This window comes from Dendroctonus ponderosae, unplaced genomic scaffold (assembly GCF_020466585.1).
Source record: "Dendroctonus ponderosae isolate FM_Combo_2020 unplaced genomic scaffold, Dpon_F_20191213v2 Dpon_F_20191213_1, whole genome shotgun sequence".
Taxonomy (NCBI): Eukaryota; Metazoa; Arthropoda; class Insecta; order Coleoptera; family Curculionidae; genus Dendroctonus; species Dendroctonus ponderosae.
Window position 1 is genome coordinate 5,382,187 of NW_026017110.1, and position 10,202 is coordinate 5,392,388.

General features: G+C 37.0%; 1 long non-coding RNA gene across 1 annotated transcript; it reads left to right on the top strand.

Moving 5' to 3' along the window:
• The first annotated feature begins 2,992 nt into the window (after window positions 1–2,992).
• On the top strand, window positions 2,993–3,642 carry LOC125505822. Its single transcript, XR_007282447.1, has 2 exons — window positions 2,993–3,184; window positions 3,363–3,642. It is a non-coding gene; the product is annotated as an uncharacterized LOC125505822 (long non-coding RNA).
• The last annotated feature ends 6,560 nt before the right edge of the window (window positions 3,643–10,202 follow it).

Below are 10,202 nucleotides of genomic sequence, written 5' to 3' on the forward strand. Positions count from 1 at the left end.
ATTTATCAATCTGTAATAACAGACGTGAGGAAATTCTGTCTTTTTTAAAGACAAAAATTTTTGAGGCGAAATACCCAAAAAGAAGTTTGTAAAAAGTTTAAATTGTTTGCAGACACTTTATTTTCGAAAAACACCTAACGATTTGATATATCACAGAAATCGTAATAAAATGCTCTATTCGGTAAAGGAATAATCAAGTATGGTTGCCATTTAAAAAAATTCAAATTTGTGACACTTGTCAAAAATTAAATTTATTTTGGAAAAATGTCATGCTATTTTATTTGGAATTCAATTTCCTAGAAGTTTTCTATTTAATGTTTTCCTGCCAAATTAATGTCAACGGAACTAGGAGCAATTTAAAAATTTACCATAAATAAGTTTTTCCCAAATATCTCTTGACAGCTGTCAAATTTTAGAAGAATAAAATTGGTTTCGAGTATAGCATTCAAAGCTACAATTCTTTGTCCATTTAACCTCTTTCGTAACTGCTATAGTTTCGAAGATCCCTGTACTGGTCATCGAAAAAACCTCACCCTGCATATTATATGCAATTCTTACAATTAAAAGTATAAAATCTTCAGTTCTATTGCAAGTTCCTAAAACAACTGCAAATGGTAAAACTTCTAATGCACGGTCTACGTAAATCACCCTGTATGCAGTACCCAAATCGATCAAACAAAAATGTGAAAAAATAAAAGCGACAGTCATAAAACCGAAGGTGTTTCGTGTTACAAGATGGGCGCACTCTCCTTCCGCGAACTTTAAATCCAAGGCGAACGAGGGGCCGGTTTCTTCATGTCTTGTGTATAAGTTTTGCCAATCAAGAAATTGCTTTTGGACCCTGATCTACCAGTTTTGTGGGACCGCTTCTAGGCCCGATCGACGACGACACACGACGCGGAAAAAAGCCAATGTTGAAATTTTCAGTTTTTTTGGCGTCACTCGTTATATATTTGCTTAGCAATAAGCTAGTCGCCTCCAAGTGGAACCCATTGTATACGGTTGCCGATAAGCTATCAGTGCATAAAGAGCTTATCAGCTTAACGAGGGACAGAAATCAACAGAAGAATCAACTTTCCACAGCGATAAGAATGGCCAGTGGCGTCGCAATGTCTGCTTGAATTGCTTGCAATTGAAAACAAGTTTTTGCTCCAACCGGAATTTTTCCGGCTTAAATTTGCGTTACTATTCTGATGTTCATTTCCAGGAACTTGATACCGCTACGCTCATGCCCCCTGACGTAGAACCGAGATATTTGTGTTTTATTTCACTTTCGACATTTTAATGATTAATAAATATCAAGTTTCTAATATATGGAAATCGAAAAACAGTTTTTCTGATCTTTACTGGCAAAATGTCCTAGGGGTACCATAAATGTCGGCCTTACTGAGCCAGGCTGACTTATGGGTACCCTTTCCGGTGAAGTGCCGCCCCTTGGACAATATGAACTCTATATTGATTTTCCTACGGTCTGAACATTTGGTCTACTGTGTGAGCAATAAACATTAATTGCTAGTAGTATAATATTATTAGATTTCCTGGTGCGGAAATAGGTGTATTTTTTTGAGTAAATCAAGTTTGGAGTTTTGTTACATTTAAGGGCAGTTGCTTTCGTCGGGAAGCCAGTCAAGCTGAAGCCCACCAAAGAGCAACATAAGTTTTGTTGTTAACAGTCAAACTTTAATATATGCATTTAAATAAATATTTTTTTAAAACAGTCAACTATTGATTGTTAACTCGTGCCATAAAAGCGCTATTGACCTTTCACTGTCTAATTAGGTTTGCAGGGTTTAAACCTATTTAAGATGGGGATTATTGGAGTGTTGCGCTTCCAGACAAACGAACTTTGTATTGGGTAGGACACAGTCCAATACCGACGCTCTTGCGACGCTATCCCCGCCTTTAAACCGGCGTGATATGGCGTCGTTCGGAAAAAAAATCGGCTTTCCAGAATTTTTTTACAAACTTCTTGTTGGGTATTTCGCCTCAAAAATTTTTGTCTTTAAAAAAGACTGAATTTCTTCACGTCTTTTATTAGAGATTGATAAATAGTGCTCCTATTTCGCAATAAGAACGAATTATTTATCAAAAAGTTACCAAAAACTATCACCTAGAGGGTATCCTGCGACACACTTAGGCTCAAGCTGTAAGAGAAAATTCCAATTAGTAAAGAAATTAATTTGAAAAATTCCCTTGACGTTTCGATAGCTATTTTCTGCTATCGTTACCAAAAGAACCTAAATGAACCTAAAAAAGAGTATGTTAATAAATCGTGTAACAATAGTAGGATAATACAGTATATGAAAATTCGCTCTGATAATTCGTCTGTGCAAATTGTCAGTTATGTGACTTTGACTTAATCTCACTGTTTAAAAATGACTTTTAACCTTTATTAATTTAAACAATGAGATTAAGTCAAACTCACATAACTGACAATTTGCACAGACGAATTATCACAGCGAATTTTCATATACTGTATTATCCTACTATTGTTACACAATTTATTAACATACTCTTTTTTAGGTTCATTTAGGTTCTTTTGATAACGATAGCAGAAAATAGCTATCGAAACGTCAAGGTAATTATTCAAATTAATTTTTTTACTAATTGGAATTTTCTCGTACAGCTTGAGCCTAAGTGTGTCGCAGGATACCCTCTAGGTTATAGTTCTTGATTACTTTTTGATAAATAATTCGTTCTTATTGCGAAATAGGAGCTCTATTTATCAATCTGTAATAAAAGACGTGAGGAAATTCTGCCTTTATTAAAGACAAACATTTTTGAGGCGAAATACCCAACAAGAAGTTTGTAAAAAAATGAATCCGCCTCAACAATATAGAACTTATCTACTTCCCAGAATTTCTTTCGATAGAAGACAATCCTGAAAGCCTCTATCCTCTTAATCGCCCAACTTTTCCAGTCAGTATATTTATTTTTTCCAGTGATTTTTCTTATCTGTAGAGAGTGTTTGACTAACTACCAGGCGTGGAATTCGACGCTAACTAATTTCATTGGATAACTCTGCAACTGTTTTGATAAAACTTGCGGTTCATATGGTCATGTTACCATTATTGCAGTGCGTTTACGTTGATAAGAGCAAAGTCGCCATATACGCGCTTGAAAACATTTTCAATATTTAGTATCAACAACTTTAAGTCCGTCTTTTCAGTCTCTAGATGCAACTGTACGTACATCTCAGCCCAAAATCGTCTAGGGTTCAAGGATTTAACCTCTTATCATGTTTTTCTGCTTATATTTTTAGTACATAATAACCGTTATCTATTGAAACGGATCAAGTGTTTGCTTTTCGACTAATTCAACATTTGTTTATGGATTTTTTAATTCCATCTTCCTGTTGGCAGAAGTGGACGAATCGAATCGCATGTATTGAACGGGGACAAAACGACAACAACAAAGAAGCAGATTATAAGCAATAACATGTAGGTATCTACAGTCCAAAGCGGCCTTCAACAGGAAAGAAGCGTCGTTGAATATATTAATGATTGAACAATAAGCCATATGCAAATAAAAGTTCATTTGTATAGGAATTTCCCTTCATCTCTCCTCGGTCGGCGGAATTTTCCACTCGTGGTTCCTTCTCAAAGCCGCACAGTGGAGTATTTGGTGGTAATTTCTTAAAAACGTTTTAAATTAAAAGCGGATCATATAATAAGTAAAAATGTTATATTTTGAAGGATGAACAATTATCTGCATTCTACAAGGTTAGTTAAAACTTTGGCAAAATAAAATATTTCAGAGAGGATTTTGTGCAATTTTTTGCAAATTATCTTTAAAAATCGACTCAAACATGACGCTGCTTTTTTCGAAAGTTCTCAAGAACCAGTTGAGCCACAGAATTCGTTTTGGCATCGTTGGATAGAGAATTGAAAACGCAATTTAGTCAGAACAACATGAGCGAGGAAATTAGAGTGGTTTTGAGCTAGAAAGCGAAATTTGAATGTTGGACACTTAGGTCTAAGGTTATGCCAAAATTTCATATTTTCCGTCCCGTTTTTGCTCATTTTTCGGAAGCAAAATGAGCCAGAAGGCTCATTTTTACATCATTTCAGAGAGAAGTAAATGGCCTTTATAGAAAGTAAACCATCAATAAGGCAAAGTTGGCAGCTTTCTGTAAAAAGTCTTGATTTCGAGAAGTTTTCGATTTGCGCTGTTCTTTTTGAGTTGCGAAATCGACTCAAACATGACGCTGTTTTTTTCGAAGTTTCTCAGGAAACATTTGAGCCACATAATTTTGGCATCGTTGGATAGAGAGCTGAAAATCCGATTTCGTCAAAACAACATGAGCGAGGAAATTCGAGCAGTTTGGGCCCACACAGCGAAATTTGAATATCAGACACTTTGGTGCAAGATTGTGCCAAAATTTCATGTTTTTCGTCCCGTTTTTGCTCATTTCTCGGAAGCGCAATGAACAAGACCGCTCATTTTCACATAATTCCAGAGATAACTAAATGACGTTTTTAGAAAGTGAACCATCGATAAGGAAATGTTACCAATTTTCTCAAAAAAGTCTTGATTTCAAGAAATTTCAGATTTGCGTGTTTTTTTTGAGCTGCTAAATCGACTCAAACATGCTGAATTCAGCTCAACAATTGCTTGACAATCCACAGTAAACAAGTATTGACTCGACTTGTCATTTATGAACATTCATTTTTTTTATTTTCGATCAGTAGCATATCGTTTAAGTACCTCAGTGTGCGCCAGTTTGATTTTAAATTTCTATTGTCTATTTATTATTAGCATCAATGTAGAAACTGTTTGATGAGCATGGAAACTGAACGGGCAATTATCATTGTGTTGTTAAAACTCAAACTAATTGCCAGTGTCGTAACACAGTTAAATTGTCGTGAATCATCCTGCATAAAGATGCAAGAAATGAATAAACAATGAGCAATTTAATGGAAAGCGTTCAGGTTCACCAACAGTATCGTAAAGGCTTCGAAGTATTTAGTAAAGGCGATTTAATGACAATATTAGAGAGGTTTGATGAGCCCAAAATCGCCAATTCGATCCTGGGGATCGCAAGGAACGTCTAAACACAGAACCGGCTCCACGCTGTTGCCAAGTGGTAGTAATATTTGACGTCAATTTTATGCGTTCTATCCGTCATTTATGTCAAGCATTTAACGCATTTTTACTGTAGATTTTAATAAAGAATTATTATGTATAATGCAATTTATTTGCTATTTCGGAGGAATACTTTCATTATCAACTTCTGATCAACTTTTTTTAATACCAATTTTCGATATTTTCAAAAACTAAAGGTATTTTATTCTTGAGCTCAATTCATCCAAAAGTTCAATTTTTTTCCCTCTGATATAGCGACTGAAAAACAAATTTACTACGCTTATTTATAGCGACAGAAAATTGACGTTAAATATTATTACAGCACGGCAACAGCGCACGGAACCTATCCTGCATTTAGATGTTCATGGAATCGCAACGTATGCTAACCCTAAATTAGTGGCCCACACCAACAAGCAATTGTTTATGCAATATTTAATATTTTTCCTATCAAGAAACCCGAAATTTTAGCATTGCTTAGTCTTTATCGTTACTGGGTAGTAGTTAGTAGCTTCGTGAGTACTTAAGGGGCATTTTAGCCCAAGGAAAAAAATTCGTCAGTTAAAGATCAAGATAAACTGACGAGTACCCAACGGCGGTACTTCCGGTGATGCCAGTTCGTAAATGGCAATTTTTGACCGAAAACATTGAATAATACGCCACGAGGTCTGCATGTGAATGTGAAAAATCAAGGGAAAAAACTCGCTATCCATCATTCAGCATGTCAAGTGCAGGTTCTCTTTCAGAATGCGTAAAAACTGGCGTTCTCAACAGTCAACGGTGGTACTGATGATGGTGGGAACGGGCCAACGACACTTTCAATGACGGTCCGCGATACTTGTCACACATGAAACCGATATGAAATGCAGAATTTCTGTGTTTTTCCCTACAATTGGTAAAACTCGCAGCCGTACCGCTCTGAAAACCGATAAATTATAAAAGCCGAGGTTGCTTATACTTATTACTATTATTATTATTTTAGCTTCCTTCATTCGGTTGCTGCCGGGTTCCAGTCAATGCTGGCTAGAGAAAGTTCGTTTTAATATTCGTTCATTTTCAGCTTCCTGTTCGCTTCAAATCAGTAACCGGTAGTCAGCGGTATCGTAAAATGTCTACTTGTTTTCCTGTTCGGGCCGATAAAATATTGCAGAAAAACAACACCAGTCATTGCTTTATACTGTTTAACTGTTTAAGGGTTGATAAGAACAGTGCCGAAGATTAGGCGAAAGAAAGGAAGCTATTACAGTCATCACTGAACCACATCGGAGTCAACGCAGTTCAAAAAGTTTCAACTTAAATCTACCAAAGCTCCGTAAAAAAAGCACATTTAGCATTCTTCAATTTTTCCCGCATTAGTTTTCGTCCTGCAACGTCGCCCAAAGTAACAAATGAAAATCGATAAAAGTTTACGATTGGTGCTTGACCAATTCTCAAGCACCCCATAAATTATACATCGCGGTTTTCTGGACACTTTTGCATAAAAATGTAAAAAAATGGCTGCTCAACAAGCTATGTTTCTAGTGGTGGCCATTATAGGTTTCCTGAATCCACCAGTGACGGACAAGTGAGAATACTTTTTTGGGTCACTTTGTTGATAAAACGTTCTCGATAACAAACACAATTAATAAAAATTCCACCTTTCCAGATAATGTTTCATCACAAGACAATCTCAAACAAATGCCTGTTATCAACGCACTATAAGTAGAAATGGTGCTAATCTGTGCTTAGTGATTGAATGGGATAATTTTGACAAAGTTTCCACAATTAATTAATCATCCATTGTTGAACAAAGAAAAAGCCTCAACTTTTGGCGTGTGTGGGCATTTAGCGATTCATCGGTGATAGCGCTTGCTTGGAACAAAGGCAAAAAATCAATGGTACACAAATCAGGTGGATTCATCGAAGTTCCGGGTCCACTGATAGTCACAACCTTCGAACTGAAATCGCTAATAACTTCCTATAGTAATCACGTTGAATCGTGTTATGTTCACGTTAGCCTTGGGAAACCTGACCATACAACCACATGCTAGGTTTACATTTTTTTCCAATTACACGAGACTCCTTTTGAAGCTGTACAACAAATCTTCATTTGTATGTCGCTGAATACTCAAAAACGCTTTGGAAATCAACTTTGCTCAGGGCTCAATGAGGCGATAATGGAAAACGCGCAAGTTGCCGGGTGAATCAGATGGAACGACGATTCTTCAGACAACAGGAGACAACAGGATACTGTATATGGTGGACGTGAAAAGCGTAGAAAAGCAGCTTTACCGATTAAAATTCAAGGCGAGCTAAGCTTCTTTGACCCATTGGAAGTATCTTTAAAACCTAGACAAAAATGAATACAACCCATCTACTCAAGGGTTGAATTCCCTGGGCCACAAGATACTGAAATTTGAATATCGTTTCCATGTGAGCAAAAGCCCTTTGAGACCAAGGTGATAAGACATACCTGAAGCTTTCTAGACGGTGAAATATGGAACGGCCGAGATGGGGGAGCTTGAATGAATAGACAAAACGTATTTGAATTGGTGATTGGCACGTACTCGATAACAAATAGCCAATAAAGAACTGGTTTCCAAAGCCTAATGGGCAACATGGCTACCAAATTACCGAGGCGAAGCGCCAAAAACAAGGAACAAAAACTTGGGGATATTTTCAAGGTTGTCTTAATTAGCTTTTTCAGACTTTGCCGAATTTAATATTTCATTTATATGCGCCTAGTGGCCCTGCTTTGTTTATGAACGGCATGTGCTTGTTGATTAGCAGATGATGCCATCAAGATTGATTTTTTGTAGAATTGAACGTTTGTGGGACGTCATTAATGCAGCACAAAGACAGTCACGTAATTTAATGAATCTATGTGCTGCTCCGGCCATCTCGTCTCACGTCGATTCAAAATGTATTGTATTAATATCAATAAATTATTTATACGACTTTTCCTGGGCAATAGTATTCACGGTTTAATGGCAGGCCGTAGGTACCACTATTCTTGGAACCGCTTCACGCGTATTAGTATCAGATACGATATTCTGCTGAAGAAATAGAGAGCCAGTGCGGAGGCCTTGTAACCGACTGGTCTGATTCCTCTACCTACCACAGAAGAACAGTTGCTTTTAAAGCTTTGATGTGACAGAACCTCACAAGTTCTACCTAATGGTTTTTGGCAAATAAATCAGTGGTTAAATAGCGATTTCTCCATTAAATTCTACGCAAAATCAACGGAAAGCATTAGCGAGCCTTCTCGAAGACTGTTCGGTACCCATTGGCGCAGAAGTCCCCTAATATGCACGGTACCCGATTTAAGTAATACCTACACATTTCAAACTTTTACTTTCGTTTTGATGGTTTGGCGATTTTCTTATCTCATTCATCGATATTTCGCTTGGAAATGTAATTTTTTTCCGCGTTTTATTTTACGGCACCAGTGACCATTGCGGTTTTACGTAATTTTTCGAAATTCGCTCTAATATGGCCGAGGAAACACCGGCGGAAAAAAATCGGTCGTGATTTTTAAGAAATCGGGCTTGGCTGGTGGTACCCACTCTGATTCAGCGAGCGCTTTGCCTAACATTGAACCAATAACGGGGCACACGTTTCATTTGGAAATCTGTTTTCAATTGTTTTATAAGATTTTAATTGGGCCTGTTGCAACTGGAGCACACTTTGTATGCGAAATGAGACGTGGCTATTTTGCAATTTGGGGCGGCTTCTTCTTTTTTATTCACAGTTTGACGCGACCATCAACCCAGTTATTAACAATTTCAAATACCACAAAACAAAAATAAGTAGGTACATCGCTCTCGGATGTTTTGAAGAAGAAGTTGAATTGCCAAACAACTAGTCTAATTATAAATCACTTAAACATTGTGGATGAAATAACAATTTTATCACTATCTTATCTATATGGGGCACCGAGTTAACTCCAAGTTAATTAAATCAAATCTCGTTCAATTCGTCGAAAGTACCAAAGCAAACACTCACGTCACTTAGAACATTTTTTTCGCTCTTATCGGTCATAAGGCGATATATATTGAATGAGATTTTACCCTCACCATTTGAGCATCCTGGATTAACTGCTCAACAAAAAACGCAACAACCAAGACAATGTATCGGGGATGAAGGGAATGCCATACAAGACAAGATCGTCCCGCCCGATGTCCTGATTCAACCTGGTTGAGTGATTGACAAAAGCGCAAATGTACGTCCCTGAACCGGTCCAACCGATAAACATTGAAGTTTGTCGTGTATATTAAGACATGTGGTTGATGTGTTTGATATTTACACTTGATGTTGGTTTTTAATTAGATCATTTTCGCTGCAACTGTACGTCATCTAGAATTTCCTCCAGTATGGGGTCCGGCTTTAACCGACGTATATGCAGACAGAATTTGCGATCTGCAGCAATGTATGATATTCAAATTTCGCTTTCTGGGTCAAAACTACTCGAATTTCCTCACTTGAGTTGTTATGATTGAATGAAATTTTCAATTCTTTATCCAACGATGCCAAAACGAATTATGTGGCTCAACTGGGGCTTGAGGAACTTCGAAAAAAGCAGCGCCATGTTTGAGTCGATTTTGCAACACGAGAAAAAACACGCAATTCTAAAACTTCTTGAAATCAAGACTTTCTGAGAAAACTGCCCCCATTTTCTGATCGCTGGTTCACTTTCTAAAAAGGTAATTTAGTAAAAATCAAAATTTCACATCCGTGTTTTTTGCGCTGATTGGATTGTTTTCGACATCAGAAGCTCCTTAATATGCAAATGTAAAGTTCTTGAGTCCATAATTGGAAAGAACTCGTCGGTTAAAAATCGGAACCGCTCAAAAACGACAGAAAATGTTGATTATTTCGGATCTGAAGAGTCCAGTGTGTTTTTAAGGATCTCCTTGAACTCCTCGTCTCTTTCTGGTGACAATGATGGAAAAATCGAGACATTTCGAGATATTTTATTTTTTTTCGAAAAAATCATCCCTCTCTTCTACGAAATTTTAGATCAATAGTCAAAATTTCAGAACCGTATTTTTGCGCTCATTGGATTGTTTACGACCTCACAAGCTCCTTAATATGCAAATGTAAAGTTTTTGAATCCGTAATCGGGAAGAAATCGTCGCCTA